The following is a 21,022-nucleotide window of genomic DNA, read 5'->3' as shown; positions in this document are numbered from 1 at the left end:
CCCCCCCCCAGCATCAAAGTTATCCCCAGAAAAAGGACTAGGGAACCTTTTCTGGTGTCTGAGGAGTTCGGAAACTAAACGGACTCTTTCCTCTATCGCCCCCAAGGCTGATTCCCTCTCTGCCAAGTCTCCTTGGGTGCCCTCCCTTCTAGAGACAGATTTTGACCTTGGGAGTATAGTATTGACCCTCTCCTGTTTCAGCGTTGTTGGGGGCCGATTGATGGATGGCCTGGTTATGGTGAAAGAGGTATAGGATGCCTCACACCGTCAAACTTTATTTTATCGTTCTGGTGTTTGGAAGTCTTGAGTTCATCGTTTATCTTGTGCCTGGGAAGGTTTTCTGGGGAGTAGAAATGTAATCCTTGAGTTTACCAGAGTGCTAATAGGATGATTAAGTTCTTAAAGACGCTGGAAGGACACCTTAAGATTCATCATCTCACAGGGCTCATCTGATGTAAGAGAAGCTTGTTTGGGGGAGACACTATGTATGGCAGTTTTGCTCAAAGTAAGGGTGCCTTGGCTAATCCTGAGCGCATATACTAAAAGGAGTGGATGTGGGTAGAGACCCGCCTCCCCCCCACCCCCTTCCACACAGCCTATTATCCTCCTTCAAAGTAAGATGTCTGCTTTTCCAACTGTCTTTCCACCCCCAACTTCCACTGCTCCTACTGTGGTTTCACAGATAACGTTAACTTTTCTATCCGCTTCAACTTCAAAACAATGTTGAAGTTGTAAATACCAGTTCAGGGATCATGGTTGGTTGTTCACCATGCGCCCGCAGCCCTGGTTTGACTTTGAAGAGAACAGGGCAGGAGGATGCAGGTGTTTTAGAAAAAGAATTGACCCTGCACAGCTAATTTTAATTTTTTCTAAGTTAAATGACCTATTTAGACGGGTGATTCAAACTAGCTTTTCTTTCAAAGGTCTGAAAGTAATTTGCAGGTGATTTCTCAACAACACATTCTTCAGTATTTCTGGGTTTATGAGGCTTTGTGCTCGAAAATCGGAGCCCAGGTGTCCAGTGGTTAAGCACTGTGCTGCTAGCCTAAAGGTTGGAAATTCAAACCCCCAGCTTCTCTGCGGGAGAAAGATATGGCAGTCTGCTTCTGCCAAGACCTACAGCCTTGGAGTCCCTGTGGGAGCAGTTCCACGTTATCCTACAGCGTCCCGAGGAGCCGGAATCAGCTCACTGGCAATGGGTTTGGTTGATATTCTAAACCTAACTTTTAAAAAGAAAGAATGAGGAAAACTGTCTTTGGGGAGCTCTGAAGTTAATACAAATGGCAATTATTACAATATTTTATTATTTCATTTTCTTGGGATAGGACACTCACACATCTTCAAATTAAATAAAAATATGCTTGGATAGTTAGATATGCTGTTATATTTTAGGTTTTGGCCTAAATATCCTATCTCACATGTTATAAAATGTGACAATCACCTTTGTACTAAAGAAGATGTAAGGCTTTTTTTTTCCATTTTGGAGAAGTGCAGCTCCTTAAGATGTAGGCACAGTTTTTAAACTTTTATATTTGACCTCTAGATAAACCACAGAAGTATATAATCTAACTCATATAGAAGAGCAGTAATAAATGGATTAATAAAAGAAGCATTCATGACAAATCAGAATCAAAGTTGATTTTATCCACAGATTTTGAAGGAATAGCATATAGAAGCTCTTTCTGAAGAGTGCCACTACATTTAATCGAGTATTTTTTTTTAAGTTTGTGACACTAATAAAACTTTAACATCATGTGCTATGAGTTGCTATGCAAGTCTAGTTTCTAAATTTTAGGCTATCTCTCTTCAGTGTTAAGTAGCTTTTGCATATTTGCAGTTTAACTGCATATAGATTCATGTTGAGTATAATTTGCTAAACATGAAAGATGAGACTTAATATATATCATTTCCTTATTAAGGCTATTTAGCCCTCCTCGGGAGTCAGATGATTAACTTGTGCATTTGGTTATCCAAGCCTTTTAATATAACAGTATCATAAATCACAGGTAAAATAAAGTCCTCTATGAAATAATACCCTAAAATGATGGAAGCAGGAAACATTCTTCTGGCAATTCACCATCAAGATGCTTTTTTAAATGATCCTGACCAATGGACCAGAAAAAGTATTGGACTTGAAAATGGTTTTTCCCTTCTATTTAGATGTGTGGCGATCACATAATTAATGCTGCTATTATGAACGCCTTGCCTTCTCCCTCTGCTCTCTAAATCATGACAGTCTCAGGAGTGTGAAACCAGGAAACAGAATTAGAAGCTAATATGTCACAGAGTTCTGGATGTAATTCTGTACTTATCTACAATAGTTAATACACGAGTAAAGGCAAAAATAAACAATAGCAATAAGAGATTCAAAATTCCCCACATCTATAGAGATGTTTTTCTTCTTCCTATGTGATTTCTGTAACCATAAAAGGGAAAAAAGTATTTTTACCAAGTAAGATGGAAAGGAAATTATGTCCACCTGGGAACTTGGTTCATTGTCCCTATGTTCTTGTACTTTAGATCAATATTTCTGTTTGCAAGTCTATCAGTCTCATAGAAATTTTAAATTTGGTTTTCATGTGTGTTTTTCTGACTATAAACTTTATTTTGCATTGTTACTAGGTGAATTTTTTACACCATTATAGATCAAAAGACATTTTTTCTTTTCTTAAAATAAGCTAAAATAATCTTAAAGCTAAAGTGGACCTTAAAGTATTGTAGACGCCTGTTCACCATGGAGCCCTGGTGGCATCCTGGCTATGGGTCAGACTGCGATCTGCAGGTTGGCAGTTAGAAACTACCAGCTTCTCCTCAGGAGGAAAACGAGGCTGTCTACCCCCAGAATGGCACAGAGACCGTATAGGGTTACTGTAAGTCAGCAGTGAGTTGAAGTGTAAGATGGCAGTGAGTTTGAATTTTGGTTTTAGATGTAAAGAAAGGCTAATCTACCTGGCAGGAGGGATACAGCCAGACAAAGGTGTATTTCCTCATCCTTTCTGGTAATTAATTCTGAGTGTACCAAAAAGGAGGGCCACCAAGTGCCGAAGGTCTGTGGCAGGAATGAATTGCTTAGTCACGTTCTCCATCCTCCCAGCCATCATTGCCCCTAACTATTGTGTTTCTGTGGTGAGGTGAGAATCACAGAAGTCAGACTATAGATGATAAGGAGAGCCTTTGCCATGTTAGAACCCCCTAGCTCGTGGTACCCTGCCCCTTCCTTATTGCACTCATCAGCACTTGAAATTCGAAATGTGTTTGTGGGTTCGTTTGATGTCTGTCTCCTCTAACACACCAGAGGTCCCATAAAGCCATGTCTGCTTGTGTTCATAGAGCATAGAGATGGAGAGACAGGGCAGTCTAAAGATGCAGGTTTGGAACCTGACTAGCATCTACTGGCACTGCCATCACGGAAGCAGTCTCTCTCTATTTCAGTTGTTCATTTGCAAAGTGAGGATATAATCATTCCTATGAAGGGCCTTTGAGAAGCTCATGAAAAAAAAGTAGAATGAAAAGAGGATGGAATTTTTCCACAACCTTTTTGAACCCCGCGCTCCCCTGCCCCCTACCTCCTGTACTTCAAAAGTCTGGTGAAATGATTATTGGTAAGTGTCCTCTAGGGTCCCAGGGACTCTTTAAATCCAGGTAGAACTGCCTTTGTGGATTTCCAAGACTGTAATTCTTTATGGGAATAGAAAGCCCGCTTTTCCTTGGTGGCTTTGAATTCCTGACCCTGTGGTTAGCAGCCCAGTACGTAACCATGATACCACCAGAGTGCCTAGAACAGTGCCTGGTGCCTACTAACTGAGCACGCTGTGTGTTCCCTAGGATTGCTGCTCTTGTGCGGGTGTTAGGACTGCAGTGTTCCGACACACAGTAGTAGGTGTATGTCTGACACGTAGTAGGCGAGAGATCAGTTCTCTAGAGGGGATGAAGAAAAAAGAAAATAATTAGGGGAAGAAAGATGCAAAGAGTGATTTTAAATTTCCTCCATGCCATGGTGAAAAGGGATGCCCACACTTTGAAAGACATGATGCTTCTAATTCTCAGTTGCTGGTGACAGCCGCAGTTAACCACACCAGAACTCTTTGAAATTCTTGACTGGCCGTGGTTGTGGCTTGACAGCCTGAGTTGTGATGCTCTTTTCCCAAATGGAGGCTTTCCCCCACGCTCAGGTTACGATCTTTATTACAACCTTGAGGATAAACAATTTTATCTGAAGATTCATTAACCTTTCCTTCAACATTTGACTTCTCAAAAAGAACCCACCACTTAAAAAGTCGAGGTTTGATGCACATAGAAATCACGAGGTCGGGCCCGCCTCCTAGCGGTAGCGGGATAGGGTCCTGGTTGGTTTCTTGCGTACCTTCAGGACTGATCCAGACCTGGAATGGAGGAGAATGCGTGTTCCAGACTTGCCCATCTCTCCTGACGGGCGTTGGGGCAGAGTTGGACATGCTCTTCTTGGCATTGCCAGGGGCCAGGACAGCCCGCGTGTGCAGAGCTCAAGAGGTGTAAGGCTGAGATTTGCTCAGGACAGTAGCCAGTCCTTACTCTTGGGCTAGTATGGAGCAGAGTGATGAGAGCCGTTCCTCCCAAAGCTGTCAAAATAAAATACTGAACGCACTGCCCCATGGTACCCACGCCCCGCTAGGACTCCGGTCGAACGATTCCATAGGATTTCCAAAGCTGTCATCTTTATGAAAGCATATCGTCGCATGTTTCTCCTGTGGAGTGGCTGGTGGGTTAGAACGGAAGACTTTGGGTTAGCACTTAGCATGTAAATACTGCGTCGCCTGGGCTCCTGTTCAATATCTAGTCCAAAACCTCACTGCCATTGAGTCGGCTTTGATTCACAGCTACCCCATAGGACAGGGCAGAACGGCCCCTTTGGGTTTCTGAGACTTCAGATCTTTATGGGAGTAGAAAGCCCCATCTTTCTCCCACAGAGTGGCTGGTGGGTTAGAACGGCTGTGGTTAGCAGTTCAATGGGTAACCCTACATCCTCTACCTTAAATTCCGAGTTATGGGGAGGCCATTTCCAACACTCCCAGGTGCTGTGAGAAGAATGTGTGGTTACTGGGAATCAGTTTTCATTTTCTAACAACAGATCGCGTGTTTAATATATATATATTTTTATTTTCAAGCTAAACTTGGAATCGATTGGAAGGAGAATTTAGAAACGTCTTTCTTTTTGCTTTTATGTAGTGTGACAAGGAATGTGACAATTGAAGAGATGTTGGAAAATATATTAATATAAATGTCAAAACAAACTATTTTTATAGCATTGAGATATTAAAGGAACATCTGTGAAAAATAGCGGGGCCCATACACCCCATACAGCACAGTATGGTGTTCCTTTTTCTTTTCTCTTTTTGCCCCCTTCTCTTAGAGCCAAGCTGTAAACGCAACAGCTTTCCCCACTACTGTAAAAAAAAAAAAAAGTTAACAAATGTTAGCGAAATGTTTAAATATTTCTATAAATAAATAGGTAATAGATGAAAGCCCGACCAGAAGGTGGTTTCAGGTGCTCTGCATGGAAACAATTATTTAGTCGTGGCTCTTTTTGTGTGGCTCGATGCAGTGACCTGATAAGCAGGGTCCAGATGGCCTGGCCAATAGACAAGTATTACATCTTACCCCCATCCCTTAGAAATCTTTCAAAGTGAGCAAATTTTAAGTGGATAAAGGAACAGCTGAGCAGAGAGCGTGAGCTGCAGTAGGTGGCTCAGTGCACCTCTGTGTGTGGGGTGAGAAGATAAGCTATGAGGAGTAGAGAGAACGGCAGATCACACTGGCGTGAAGTGAAGAACACTTCAGGAGAATTCTAATTTGGGGGCTTGATACATGATAGGTGAAAGAGTTTTAGTGTAATGTCTCTAATATATTTGAACTTTGGAAGGGGGGTGTCACACCAGCTTTGATTAATATGACTCTTTCCTTATCATAATGAATCAACTGGATATTTGAAATGAGAAAAGAACGATGGAGCCAACCTTTAGTCTTAATAATAACAAGAAGATATTAATGATGACCAAAAGGAAGAGAATTCACGATAGCAAATTGTAGATAATTATTGATGGCTTAAACATCACGCTATTATGAGAAAATAGTGGCTTACGCACAATGCTGTTAAGAGCAGTCATTGGGAGATGTTGAAATGAAACAAGAATGACCTTACACAGCATTCCAAATGTTCGTACAATATGATGGAGTTCTCAAAATCGTCGACGACTCTTCTCTGCCACTACAAGTGCATAAGGGTCATGGCCCAACTCATGGATCAAACTGTCCTACGTGTAATCATGAACAGCCCTCTCAGCCTGTCTGCTAAAATAAAATAGAAAACATGAGCAGCTTGTAAGAAGATAGTTTCTTGAAGGTAATCAGATAGGTGCCGCATCCGCCTACCATTAGGCAGCATGCGGAAAGCAAGCCATCCTTTCTAAAATAGAAATTGCTAGTGTGAAACAGCCAGCATTGGTTTTGCATACGGGGTTCTACCATCTTGCCCAGCTTAATGAAACAAATTCTGCAGCAGATGGGAGCACTGTGCACTCAAGGAGAAGAAAGACCCCACAGGACTAGCTGAATGAAGTGAGTCTCCTGCTTGCATGAGATTGTGAGATGACGATGAGTCGGTGAGAGAGCTGGTGGGAGGTCAGTGCAGGACAGTGGGAACGAAGGCAGTTTTGGTTCTAAAAAGAGGCCTCAACTCAGAAGCAGCCATGTAGACTTGAGCGCCTCTCTAGCTCTTCATCTTCCTTGCCTTATTAACAAGCAATGGATGCTGGGAATTTGAAGGGCACACACCTTTAGCCTTTGGCTGAATGCATCAACCGTAGACCCATTAGGCTAAAAGCCTGGACTCCTTGTAGAGATGGTCTGTCGGGGGCGCTCTGCAGGAGTCTTCGTTGGTTTCGGGGAAGATAAAGAGTAAGCTGTAAGACAGAAAGGGATTTGTACCATCATCTGGCAGTTGACTTAGTGTTTGAAAAACAGGCACACAGATCCTGTGAAGAATGGCAGGGCCCTAGAGAGTGACATGAAAATGAAGTATGAGTTGAAAAGACATGATGAAATTCAAGGTTGAAAGCTTGTGAAATTTGATAAAAATCAAAGACTTGTTGAATTTGATATCATCCACAGCTTAAATTATGATGCTCGCGAAGAATACTGAAGGTATCATAGACTGCCAGGAGAGCAACCCAATCCATCTTCAAGAAAGTACAGCCAGGGTGCTCCTTAAAATCAGGATGGCAAGACTTCATCTCACTTACTTTGGACATGTTATCAAGAGAGACCAAACAAACCAACCCTCCAAACCCTCACTGCCATCCAGTCTATTATAACTCACAGGAACTCAATAGGACAGGGTCGAACTGCCCCCATGGGCTTCCTCCTGCGGGGTGGCTGCTAGTTTCAAAGTAATGACTTTGTGGTCAGCAGCCCAATGCGTAAGCCTAGGCCACCAGTGTTCCTCCATCAAGAGAGACCTGTCCCCGGGAAAGGACATCATGCTTGGCAAAATAGAAGGTCAACGAGAAAAAGCCCTTAGTGAGATGGATTGATGTAATGGCCGCCTCAGTGAGCTCAAATGACAACGAGGGTGAGGCTGGCACCGGAACGGGCAATGTTTCCTTCTGTTACACACCGTGTCCGTAGGAGTTGCAACTACCTCCACGACACCCAACAACAACGCGGCTTCCATAAGTATCGGTGCAGGCTAAGCAGAGAGCCAGCATGTGCATTGCTCTGTAGAGCTAGTGCAGATGGCAGGTGTGGGGGTAAAAAAATCACGTCACGATGCCCACTCACCACAAGGACTTACTGGATCTTTTATAAAGACAATATGTAGCAAGACTGAGATAAGCCAATCTAAGAAAGAAAAGATCATTACGATCTTGGATAGAACATGTTCCTATAGTTTCTCTTGGAAAATCTAGTTACAGATGGTAAAGTAAAATTGATTTCTCTAATGACTTGAATGGAGAAAGGGAAGTTGCAGTGTGTATTTTAAAGAAAAAAATATAGGACATTTTAAGAAAATTTATGATGACAAGCTAATTGGATTTATGTGATGTGAGATATTAGCTGAATATCTACACTTTAGTTGATTGGGCATGGAATAGTACTGCAGTGTTTCTCAAACCATAGTCATGATACCAATTTAATAGATAATAACAAATGGGTCAGCATGGAATAGAAAAATAATGTAATAAAACCTTCATTTCTTAAAATATCTACATGCTTACTATATATATGGCGTGGGAGACCAGGTTACAGTGCAAAATGTATTACTGCTGTGTGTTGCAGATTTCTGTAATAGAATTCCTCATTGTAGAGTGAGACTTCAAATAAAGCCTCACTTCATTTTTGATTCTGAGGATTGAATGAAGAAATATATATAAACTAAAAAGTGGAGCAAATGTAATAGGGGCTTCATTAAGTTCGTGGACAAATGGAATTAAAAGACAATGAAAAATGTTCCTCAATTTTTTGAAGTTCCCTCATATAGTAAGCATTTATGGAAATGCTAGTCATGATTACTGTCATTAATTGCTAATGAAGAGGCGGCTGGAGGATTGGTTAGTTGTTAGCAAATTTAGTAGACAGAAGGGGTGAGCTCACGATGAGTGGGCGGACGGTTTGTAGTTTGGGAAACACAACTCACACATTCAAGACCTACCTTACAGGAGGAACCTGAGGATCAAGAAGGGTAATGTTGTAAGAGCCTTCTATAAGTTGCAGTGTTGTATATATCCATTATGATTCCCTTAATGGGTTTTAAACATCATTAACAAAACACTGTAATTGATTACGACTTTCATTTTATGCTAATAGGGTCTAGTCTCCATTTTATTTGCTTAGAGTGGTGGTTTTAAGGAACAAGAATTCATTTGGGAGATAAATTTTAACTGTTTTATAACTTCAGCCAAATAAATTTGTGGGAGAAAAAAAAGGAGCCATATTTTGATGACTGCGTGGACCAGACAATCATTTAATTGTGTCAAGACCTAGGCATCTATGCATTCTTCAGTTCTCCAAATGATAGAGAAAGCTTATCAAGTATTTCAAAAGCAACTGACAGTAATCTTAATCGCTAATAATATAATGTTATTATATCGGTGAATTTTTATATTTGCTGCTGTAGCAAAGAAAGTGGTGATTTAATATTTTTAAACTTCTGCTAAAATAAGATTATGTTGCTCTGTTTTTCATTAACACGCACATTTCTTATACTTCTTTTGCTTTTCTACACAAACAAAAAAAAAATCTCAAACGAATTCTTATGCATGTCTTCATTTCAGATTTGGTCATCAGCATACTGTCAGTTTGCTATAGCGACATCTATGACAACGGCCCAAACCATGGACTTGAACAATAGGCGAAGGAGTGTTTTTAAGGTGTCTTAGTGGTGCACTAGGTTAAGCATTGAGCTGCTAACCTAATGGCTGCCCCTGCTCCGTGAGAGACAGCTGAAGCTATGTGCTTCAGTCAAGACTTATAGCCTCACAAACCTTATGGGGCGGCTCTTCTCTGTCCTAGGGGTGCATTACGAGTCAGAACCTACTTCAGGGTGACAGATTGTTTTCTTGGTGCATGTGTGCAAATCCTCTTTTAAGGATGCCTATCCAAGGTTAATGTTGACAAGAGCATTTACAAAGTAAGCATAGTGCGTCAGACCCATTGCACTTGGAAACGCTGGTGAAAATTGTTACACAGTCTTCCAACTGTGTCTACAGGTCCTAGTGAACAGCCCATACTTTCCTACACCTCCCAGCCTGTGGAAGAGCCTGTAGCATGAGGACCTAGGATGGGGAAACTGGCTAGGAGGCGCCCAGCTGTAGTTCACTTTACGGAAGACCCCGCCATTGACTGCAGGATGGGCTCTAGAGGGAGCTCCAGCCCTGTCATCCTCTGCTTCGGAGACCTTTGCTGTTTACAGGGCCAGGTCTAGAGTTGTCTCCTCTCTTAGGAACTGGTAGGATAAGATAGGCGATTAAAAACAAATTAGAAAAGGTACTGAGACAGAATACGGACCTTAGGAGGGAAAGCTCCTTTACCTACAAAGAAAACGTCAACCCCTTTGAACAATTCTGTGGCCCACTGATTTAAAACTCTTTGCAACTAAACTGGCTTTTCCCCAAGAGTCTGGTTTTTAAGGGGACTCACTGGCATAGCCATTTCCAATCAGGAATTTGGACATTGGTTCTTAATCTGAGGAAGGATTTTTTATTTTCAAACTATTTTATCAGGCTATGATCCAGACATCATACCATTCAATAGTTAAGTCATATCAAAAAGTGTTGTACAATCACTATGACAATCAGTTTCAAAACCTTTTCTTCCATCGTGTACTCCTTGATATTAGCTCCCCATTTCCTTTCACCTCCCCTCGCCTCAGGCCCCCAAGATCCCTTAATCTAGTTATTGTCTCTACAGATTGACCTATCCTGGGTTTCATATATTGAAAAACATAGACAAATACATAACAGAGTCAAGAAGGCTACCAGCAGTAACAAAATACAACAGAGATAAACCCAGGTTTTTTTTAAAAAAAGAAACAAGATATTAAGCTCAAAGTATTAAGATCAAGCTCAAAGTGTGTCAAAAGGGAGACCAGGTGCAAGGTTTTAATGATTCAAGTCAAATCTTCCATTTTAATTTATTATAATCAACTCTCCAATACTCTGTCTGATAACCACGCTGTTCCCATCCTTAATGATGGTCAGTGGGAAATCACTGGGGGCTTTTTCCATGTGTCGATCCTGCAAATGTGTTTTGGGCTTCCACTGTTACCCATAGCCTTCTGCAAACCAGAATTTCACAATTTAAGTTTTGATATCATTCCATCCTTTGGATTTGGTTATTATTATTTACAGTCATTGGATCAAGCATGTTGGCATGCTTCTTTCATATGGGCTTAATTGGCATCTCTGTTAGATAGCTGCTAGTTTTAAAACATGAGTTTAAGACCTCACTCTTCTTTCTGATAGTTGGGCACCATCTAGTTTCTTCACCACACTTTGCTGTAGCACCCATGTCTTCTGTGTTTCCTTCATGAGGGTGTGTTTGGAGCAGGGCCACGCAGTAAGAGTGAATTGTTCTTAGGTGGGGAGGAAGGACATTTGGGAATAACTTGGACAGGTCCAAGTTATTGTAGGAATCTGGTACCAGAAAGCTCTAAACTATAGGTTCCCAAAAGTATTTGGCCTACCTACTGCCCCATTTTCAGAAAAAAAAAAATTACTCAGCGCCTCCCTAGCAATGAAAAACTTTTGTACTGTAGCCATAGCCCAGGATAAAGTGTAGGTATCTGCGTTTGCAGCTCTCTGCGGATCATTCCAGAACCCCTCAGGGGGAAGGACAGTCACTTTTGGAAATGCTGATGTTGTTTAGTCTTAGTGGTCGTGCGCTATGCATTATGGTTGCATTATGCAACAGCCAGGGTAGTCTGAAAGTTAAAAAATAGGGAAATTCCATTTGTTGCACAAAGTTTAAGAACTTTCCAGAATTTAAAATAATGCTTAGACGATTCAGAACATGGACCTTGGCCATAGGCAAATTTTGATTCACATGATCAGACTGAAAACCTGGGAGATATGCTTATAGGAATGGACCAGGCAATCTACAAATGACAATGAGAAATATTAATAAGTATTTCAGAAGCAAAACAGAATATTCTTATCCTCTAACAAAATAATGCTATAATATTTTGAAATTAGGTTCCTCAATATTATCCTTGAATTTTAATTTTTTGCTGCCTTAAAAGAAATGATTTAATGTTTTCCTTTACTAGTAGTAAAACTGGTAATATAGTTATTAAACATATTCGTATTTATTTATTATAGTAATACTAGTAATATTAGTAAAGGAATTAGGGACCCAGGTTTCATATATATATATGGGCTTCAAAGAGTCTGTGGAAAAATTCCATTATCTTTTAGTTATTCTTTTCTATGAACTTTTTGAAGCCCCCCTTATGCATATCTAGTGTTTTTGTTTACAATTATTTAGTTCCTGTTATGTTTTAAGACATCATTTTAGGCCCACTAAGCCTACCTACAGATTTCATTTTCATTTCCTTAAACAGAACAAAAGAAAAAGGAAAGGTATTAATTTCTGATGAACTTGTACACTGCATTCCTCACAGGAAGCCACGCGCAAGCACACACAGTATCTCTTCCCCTCCTTTCTCCTCTTTACGTTTAAAGGGGCTCTGGTGAGCTCAGTCTGGTTCCTGTTTCATCCCTCTGGGAATCTGAAGTGCAGACAGTTCATCAGAAAACTTGCACAGCGCACTTCTGGTCAGCATCAAGCGCTTTTCCCGTCTCGTCCTCAGAGGACGTTCTTTAGAACCCGCTCCAGACTTCTCCCTCGTTTATCCCAGTGCTCAGCCTGACCCCAGTGCCCATTAATGAATCGTGTGCCCAAACAAGCCAGGGAAAATCCAGAACTGTCCTGATACCGTAGTTTAATAGACAGCACCCTTGCCTTACGATGGCACCATGTTGCATTTTGGGGGACGAATTTAATGGGCTGAAAAGGAAGGGGGACAGTTCCTCAATCAATGCGAGTTCGGTTGACCAGTGCCGTTCCTTTCCTTTGTGTGCTAGTAAAGAGCTGATGTTTTGAAATGTCTCTAAAAAGCCAACCTAATGTTTACAAGAGGCACCCCTAAAGACTACAGTTTTAATTGTGATAGGTTTATTCAGAATAAAGACTGAGCCTCTCGTGTAATTCCTCTTCTCTTAGTCTCATGGTAGTGAAAGTCATTTGGAATTTATTTCCCAAATAGATGAAAGCAACATCTCAGGTGTGTGTAGGAATATGACCTATGAGAAGGCAAGCTTGAACTTGTATAATAGCATAGGAGGTCATTATAATTTCTACTGTCAGTTACAATGCTATTTAGGCTAGCCATCATTTTGGTTTTATTTAATATTTGCCAAAGGAATTGTCTCATTCATCTGTAAACATGTTATGGATATTTAATGTATGTGTGTTTGTGTTTTAAAGGGTGATAATAAAATCACATTTTGTGTTACCTGCTACCCATCTTCCTGATTTTATCTTCCTCCCTACCCATAGGTAGCCATTTCTAAATTGTGTGTTAATTAGTACCCTCAATGTCTTCATAGCTTTCTCACTATGCACCTATTCCTAAACAGCATATTCTTTTGCTTTGCCTGTTTTTAAATTTTCTGTATATTTATACATGGATTTTTCTGTAACTTGCTTAAATATTTTGGTTTTGAGGCTCATCCATGCTGACTGACGTACATGGCTGCAATTCATTTTTGTTGCTGCATAGTTCTGTCTTGTATTTGAGTTGTATTCATATAACTATTCATGAGGGGTTATTTTGGTTAGTTCCTTTTTAATTTACTAACTTCTCCTTACCTTCACTTCCAACGACATCTGCCTTCTCCCTAGGCATATGGCAGCCCAGCTAGAGACTCTATTTCCTATCCTTGCTTTTTGGTAGCCAAAGTGTAACCATCTAATGAAGTTTAGGTCAGTAGAAAGTGAGTGGAAGAGATGGGTTTAACTTCTGGGTCATCTAATCAATGCAGCACCCTTTTCCTGTGCTTTGTCTTTTATCCATTTATCAGCAACTGGAAATTGTATATGGTAGGGATCCAATTTCCACTATACAGGGATGGACAACATCCTGGCGGATGGTGGAACAATAAAATGGAAGGAACATGGGTTCCTAAATAATTTCCTGGAACTGTCCCACCACACTAACCCAGCCAGGATGTGACAAGATAGAAATAAATTTCAATTATATTGAAATTTCTATAGTTTGGGGGTATCTTGATTATAATAGCTTGCTGTTTACTGTAGCCTATGAATTAGAGATTTGTGTGTGTGTGTGTGTGTGATTTGCTATGAAAAGCTTCCTGGTGAAATACTAGTAATTAAATATCTATATCTATATATATATCTTCTGGTGTATTTGTGTAACAATTTTCTATATAATTAGGTATGAATTGCTAGATTGTAGGGTATGTATTATCAACTTTCTAGATAATGACAAATTGTTTTCCAATTTTTTGTACCAATTTATACTCCCACAAGCAGAGTATGAGTGTTTTAGTTGTTCCGTAGCCTCAACACTTTAATATACGTAATCTTTCAAATTGTCAATCTACTGTGCATTAATGATATCTCATTGTTTTTAATTTGCATTTCCTTAATTACTAAGGTGGCTAAGCATTTTTAAAACAAATTTGTGATCTATTCAGATAACTTCTTAAGCATAGTATGGACACGTCTTTTTTATTATTTTTTGATTTATTGGAGTTCCTTAGATACAAGAGGGCTTCAAACAGTTCATGGAACAGTCAGATTAAAGATAATCGAATTAACTTTTTGAAATCCTCTTGTATTGTGAATATCAATAATTTCTCTGTTACATGTGTGGCAAATATTTTGTTCCATTTTATGGCTTACTTTTAAACCTCTAATAGTGAGTTGTATGATGAATTGGGCAAATGTTCTTAACCTTAAATTGGTTAAATTTATCACTGTTTTCCATTTTAATTATGCATCTTTTATCTTGATGATTTAGAAAATTGCCCTTACTTAAAGTTCATAAACATGCTGCACTATATTTTCTCCTAAAGATGTTAGCTATCATATTTACTTTCTTAATCAGGATAGGTTTTTGCATATTTGATGTGGAAGGATTCTACATGGATTTTCTATTTAGATAACCTCTTTTTTCAATATCACTTACTGAAAAATACATTCTTTCCTCAGAAAACTTCCATCCAGTATACTTTCAATTTGTGTGCTATTTTGTTTACTGGAAATTTAATCACAATTGCTCAAGCTTTAAAGTCAGTCTTGATATCTGATAGGATAGATATACTGGTCTACTTCTTCTGTAGAATTTTTAAGAACTGTTTTGTTCCAAGTGCATTTTGGTCCATATGCTAACTACCTGGAAGAGAAGATGCACATTTGCGCCCATTACAGAGAAAGGTGATCCAAAAGAATGTTGAAGCTGTTGAACAATATCATTATCATCACACACAATTAAAATTTTGTTGAAGATAGTTCAAAAACAATTGTAGCAGTAGGTGGACTGGGAACTGCCAGAGAGTCAAGCAGGATTCAAAAGAGGATTAGGAGGAAAAGTAGTGCTGCTGATGGCAAATGGATCTTGGTTGAAAGCAGAAAGTACCAAATAGAGGTTTACTGTGGCCTACTGACTATGCAAGACACTCAACTGTGTGAATCAGAGCTAATTAAGGAGAATATTGCAAAGAATTAGAAATCCAGAGCACTTAATAATGCATATGCAGAACCTGTACATAGCCCAAGAGGCAGTCATTTGTACAGTACAAGAGAATATTGCCGGGTTTAAAATCAGGAAAGATCCGCTTCGGGGTTGTCTAAAGATGAGTGTGGCATCAGAAATGGAGGAAGAGTCATTAACAACCTGTGACATGCAAATGAAACAAGTTTGCTTACTGCAAGTGAAGAAGATTTGAAACATTTACTGATGGGGATCAAGCCTCAACATAAAGAAAATCAAACTCCTGTCACAACTGGACCAATAAACCTCATCACCATAAACAGAAAATAGTGAAATTGTCAAATAGTTCATTTCACTTGGACCCCAAACCAATGCCTATGGAAGCGACAGTCAGGAAATCAAATCAAGGACAACACAGAACTGGCAGTGTTTCTTTCCATTGTACCTGGCTTGCTGTGAGTTGGAGCAGCCGTGACAGCACTTAACAACAAGAACAACTATGCATTTCAGAGTCAGTTCCACGATTCAGAAAAACCAGTTGAGGTTTTCATTGGCATTGTATAGAACGAAAGATCAATTTAGGGAGAGCTGGCATGTTTGTAATATGAGATCAGCTTTGCCTAAAGTGGGTCAAAGCCATATCAGTTTTCATGTACCAGTTTAATTGTTTGTATTTACAGTTTTCTGTTTTATGCCATTACGTTTTATGTTTATTTTTATTTTCTTCCTTTTGCTTTCATTAAGTTTATTCTGGTTCTTTTTCTAATGTCTTTACTTTATTATAAATCTCACTAATTTTTAGCCATTACAAACGTCCATGAAAAAAAGTGTAGCCTGTAATTATTTTTACTAAGTTTCATGACCCTCTTGCTAGCAAATCAATCCCAGCTCATAGGACAGAGTAGAATTGCTCCCTTGGGCTTCCAAGGCTGTAGATGTGCATGGTGCTGTTATATAAACCTTGAACTGCTACCCACAAAGTTGGCAATTCGAGCCCACCAGCTGCTGCATAGAAAGATGAGGCGCTCTGCTCCCATGAAGACTTACATTCTCAGAAATCTTCCATGAGGGCACTTTGAGTTGAATCAACTCAATGGACGTGGACTGCCTCACCTTTTCCCCTTGGGATAGCTGGTGGGTTTGAACTGCAGATGTTTTGTTTAGCAGCTGAGTGCTTTAACCACTGCATCAACAGGGTTCCCTGAAATTCCAGATAGGTGCTCTCACAATCATTCTCATTTTCTCCCCAGAAATCACTGTTCTAATCATATGATTGCCTGTGTGTCACAAGCTGTGAGCAAGTGCTCTTGCTCGCTTGGGATCAGCCCTCAGGTTAACGCCAGCTTCAGTGCTCATTTACTTCTCTGGTCTTGGCTGTGTCTGTTTCCTTACCTCTAAGGAGTTCTCCGACTTTCCCATCAGTAGAGCCATGCATGTTAAAGGTGTTTTGGATTTTTACGGAGGACTGTAGACGTCCTATTTGGGGGGGGGTTTCTGAGGCCATCCTGCCTGTCATGCTTCCCCCAAATATAAGTGATGATGATATTCCATTGACGCGACTTAGCTCTATAGCCCCATTACCTCCAAGGTGCTAAGCCACCAATTAGTGCCATAGTTAAAGTCAGAGAGGTGCGAATTGATGTATGCAAATGAATTTCATAAAAGCTAGTGGTATAAAACAGAAAACTGTAATGAATCTTTGAACAAGCTCCTCAAAACTCATGAGCCGCCCACTGTGACTTAGTGTGATTTTTTTCCCCTATGGTGAACTGTATAGTTGTGACAAAGACGTGAAGGGCAGATGTCTTCATTTCCTATGACTTTTGCATGGGATGAAGTAGATGCCTTAGTTTTTAATATAAAAACACAAAATGAAATCCCAGCAACACTGTACCTGAGTCCTCAGTCTTCTTGTTCCTGCTTTCATGAATTCACCCTACTCTACCGTGTGCCTATGGGGCAGACTAGAAAGGACACGTGGGATAAAACGCCTCTCAATGCTGAGAAGCTCTTTGCGGTTGCTTTTCTTCCTAGAATTGGGAAGAATTTGTATTAAAAATACAGAGGCAACTTTGGTGCCAGAATCTCTTGGTTTGTGTAGTGGCACCTTCATCATAATATGTTTACATGATCTAAGGAGCCCTGGTGGTGCTGCTGGGTAAACGTTGCACTGCTGACCACAAGGTTGGTGGTTCAAGCTCACCAGCCACTCCTGGGGAGAAAGATGAGGCTCTCTGCTCCCGTAAAGATTTTTAGCCTTGAGAAGTTTATTATAGGGTGTCTGTGAGTCTGAACTGAGTCCTTGGCAATGGGTTTGCCCAATCTTTGAACAGTTGGTTCACCTCTCTGTGCCTCATTTCCCGATGCTAGCCATTACAACACCGTCAGCACTCATCCTCATACACAGTCAGTCACGAACAAAGTGGTGGGAATGAATTCCAGTGGTGCCGTGGTTATGAGTTGGGCAAAGTCAGCAGTTCAAAACCACCAGCTGCTTCTTGGGAGAAAGCCTGGGGTTTTCTATTGCGGTGTACAGTTACAGCCTGGAAACTCCAAGGGGGAGTTCTACCCTGTCTTATAGGCTCTCAATGGGTCAGCAGCAGCTTGATGACAATGAATGCTCCCCAAACTGCAGCCAACCCCACTGCCATCATTTCTCACCAAAGTGACGGAGAGGCTGTACCGGAGCAGACAGCCTCCTCTCTATCCTGCACGGGAGTTGGTGGGTTCGAACCTCAGCAACCCAACGCCTAACCCAGCGTGCCACCATGGCGCTTTGTAAGAGCTCCAGAGACCTCACTAGTTAATTTCTCTCTGAATTCATCAAATAAAATCCCATCTGTTTTATGAACTGCCAATCCATGGCTGTTCCATTGTGTTATGTGAGGTCAGTCCTTGGCATTGTAGACCGTTGTGGGGATGTGGGAGGACTGAGGGGAGGACAGAGGAAGTTGTGGAACCTTCCTGTGGTAAATACCCCTTTGACCTTCCTTTTGGTGCTGGGGGGTTGAGGACCATAGGATGATATAATCGGGACACAGAAAGCAGTGTAGCAGTGTAGATTACAGCTCCTTGGGGCGTTCTGATTAGTGTAGGAATGAATGGGTATTGATTGGAAATACCGCTGGACACTTAAACACTGCCAGGGATGCTTGTTGTTGGGTTTACCATCCACTCCCACACACCACATTAATGCCACCTATTTAAAGCTCCATCCTGGGACCCGGACAGGAACTCACCCAGGAACTTGGCTCTTTTTAGAGAAGTAAAGAGTCAACATCATTGTATTTCATTTCTCTCATAGAGCTAGTGGAACTTGAGATCTTATCATTTCTGCGTGATTTAAGTTCTATTGAAGAAAACAGGCTGCATTTTTATTTCAAAGTTCAAAATGATGAACTGTGAACCAAACTTGTTTATGCTGTAATATCCTGAGTGTATGAATATAGAGTGACTCAGATCCTAGATGGCCTTAACCAGAGCAATGGAGCTCAGCAAAATGCAGGTTTTGCTAACATCAGAGTATGCAGGCCCGATGACTTGCCATTTCTGACCTTACCCCAAGAATAAGAAATATTATAGAACCAAGTGAGTGCTAACATATTGGAAACACTGTTTGTAAATAGATGATTTTTCCCAAGGAAATGCTTTTAGTTCTCAACCTCCAAGGTAAGGACCGTAACCTCGGAGAAGGGAGCAAAGAGGACTGAGGAAAAAGACGCAGAGAGCCGTCGAGTTCAAGGAGCTAAACTGATGGGCCTGGCACGTAACAAATGCAGCCCTGGTCTTGTGCCGTCACCCCCGCCCTGCTCCATTTATTGACATGTACGTAATGATTGCCGGCGAGGAGCTGCTCAGGTAAACTCCAGCCTAATCAGGGAGTCCAATAATAGTTTTTTCCCTTCTTCTTTTTTTAATAGTGGATTTGGCTTAATGTTCACATTCTGTGGAACAGATAAACCCCCTGAAGTTTCTAAATGAAAAAAACCTTTTATCGATAGGGAAAGAACATTTTATTTAGAAGCTTACAAAAAGACAATACACGATAATACAAAAATTCAGTTACGCTTCCTTCAGAATACAGTCACCTTAGTGTGCTGCTTCCGGGGCAATAATAGAGAGGTGTCAGAAGCGATAGCTCATACTCATTCTGTCCCTTCTAACAAAATCATGATTGTACATTTTTCACTGTTGTGAGTTTTTATAAAGCACACAGACACAAAAAACAAGCCATCCGAAACAAGGAAACTGTAGAATCTTGGGGACGATTGTAAAGTAGGTATTGAAAGCTGGAGAAAGGGCTGGGAAATGAATTATTCCCTATGATAAACCGCAGACATACAAGAGAACCCTTTCATGGCATTGCTTGGTTACATTGTTCGCAAGGTTTCTTTAAGAAGATGTTCTTTGTCTTTGATTTTGAAATGACTTTGTGATATCTGGCTGCTATGGTAACTGCTATTTATTAAAGAGTAACATTTAGAGTCAACTGAAACTGCCAAATTGTTGACATTCTATTCCAGTTGTCCTTTTACATTTTCTTACATTTTAGAGTTCCTTTATCCCATTTTTCAATTTATCACATATTTGATGCAATCTTATTGAGTAGAAGTGCTTATATTTTCTTCTGCTCTTGTTCCTTACACTAGATTGTTGTAATGTCTGAGTTAAGGTTTAGTGTTATTGCGAAGCCAGCTCTCTTTATTCACATTGATACCAGTTACCAAGAGTTCACTAGACACCAGGCAGGGTGTTGCAGTACTCTATGTATTTTATAATTTAATCCTCACAACAATGTCCTTTGACATTATACTATTGTTATTCCCACTATACTAGTGAGGAAGTAGAGGCACAAAGAGGTACAGAAATGTTGACCGGGATTATAAAACTAGAGTGTCTCTGACCAGTGTAGTATCCTTTGGCCTCTTCAAATTAAAATTAAATAAAAATTTGAGTACCTTAGTTACATTAGCCGCCCTGCAAGATACAATATATACATGTGATTCGTGGCTACCATATTGCGCAGTGTAGAGTAGACCATCTTCCATGAGTGCTGACAGTTTTATTGGAGATAAAGAGATAAAGCCAGGTTTGAACCCAGACAGGTGGTTTTAGACAGGGCCTACATTCAGGACTACTACCACAATGTCTTATTTCATCTCTTTCAATAGAAGGGCTGGTACTGAAATCTTGCCTATGAGTTGATGTTAACCTGAGGATAAAGGTCAAGACTGATGAAAGGAAACCAGATGGAATTTTTATCCATCCATCCATCCATCCATCCATTCATCCATCTGCCCCCAAATATTTATTGAGCCCCTATAAACCCACATGTCTGGTTTAGATGCAGTTTATACGGAAGGTAACCGGGCAGATTTCCTGCTACTGCAGAGTTGAACTTCCACCGGAAGGCATAACTACAGGCATAAACAAATAATTAAACACACACTATGTCGAGCGGTGGGAAATATTATAGGGACAGCTAAGCAGGGGCTGCTGATGAAAAGGTCTAAGATGGCACCATTTAAGAAGTTGAGACCTAAGTGGAGGAAGACAGGTAGGTAAGTGAGATGAGAGCCCTCCAGGTGTGAGGACAGTTCAGTGCAGAGGCCCTGAAGCAGCGAATGTGAAATTCAGTTAGCCTGTTGAAAGCCAGTTGCCCAACTCTTGTCTGTCCCATGTGTATCTGAAGAGAACTGTGCTCCGTAGGTTTTCAATAGCTGATATTTTTGAAGTAGATCACCAGGCCTT

Source organism: Echinops telfairi, unplaced genomic scaffold, assembly GCF_000313985.2.
Source record: "Echinops telfairi isolate 266 unplaced genomic scaffold, ASM31398v2 ScPeMD7_23;HRSCAF=83, whole genome shotgun sequence".
Taxonomy (NCBI): Eukaryota; Metazoa; Chordata; class Mammalia; order Afrosoricida; family Tenrecidae; genus Echinops; species Echinops telfairi.
Note: the sequence above shows the minus strand (reverse complement) of the source record.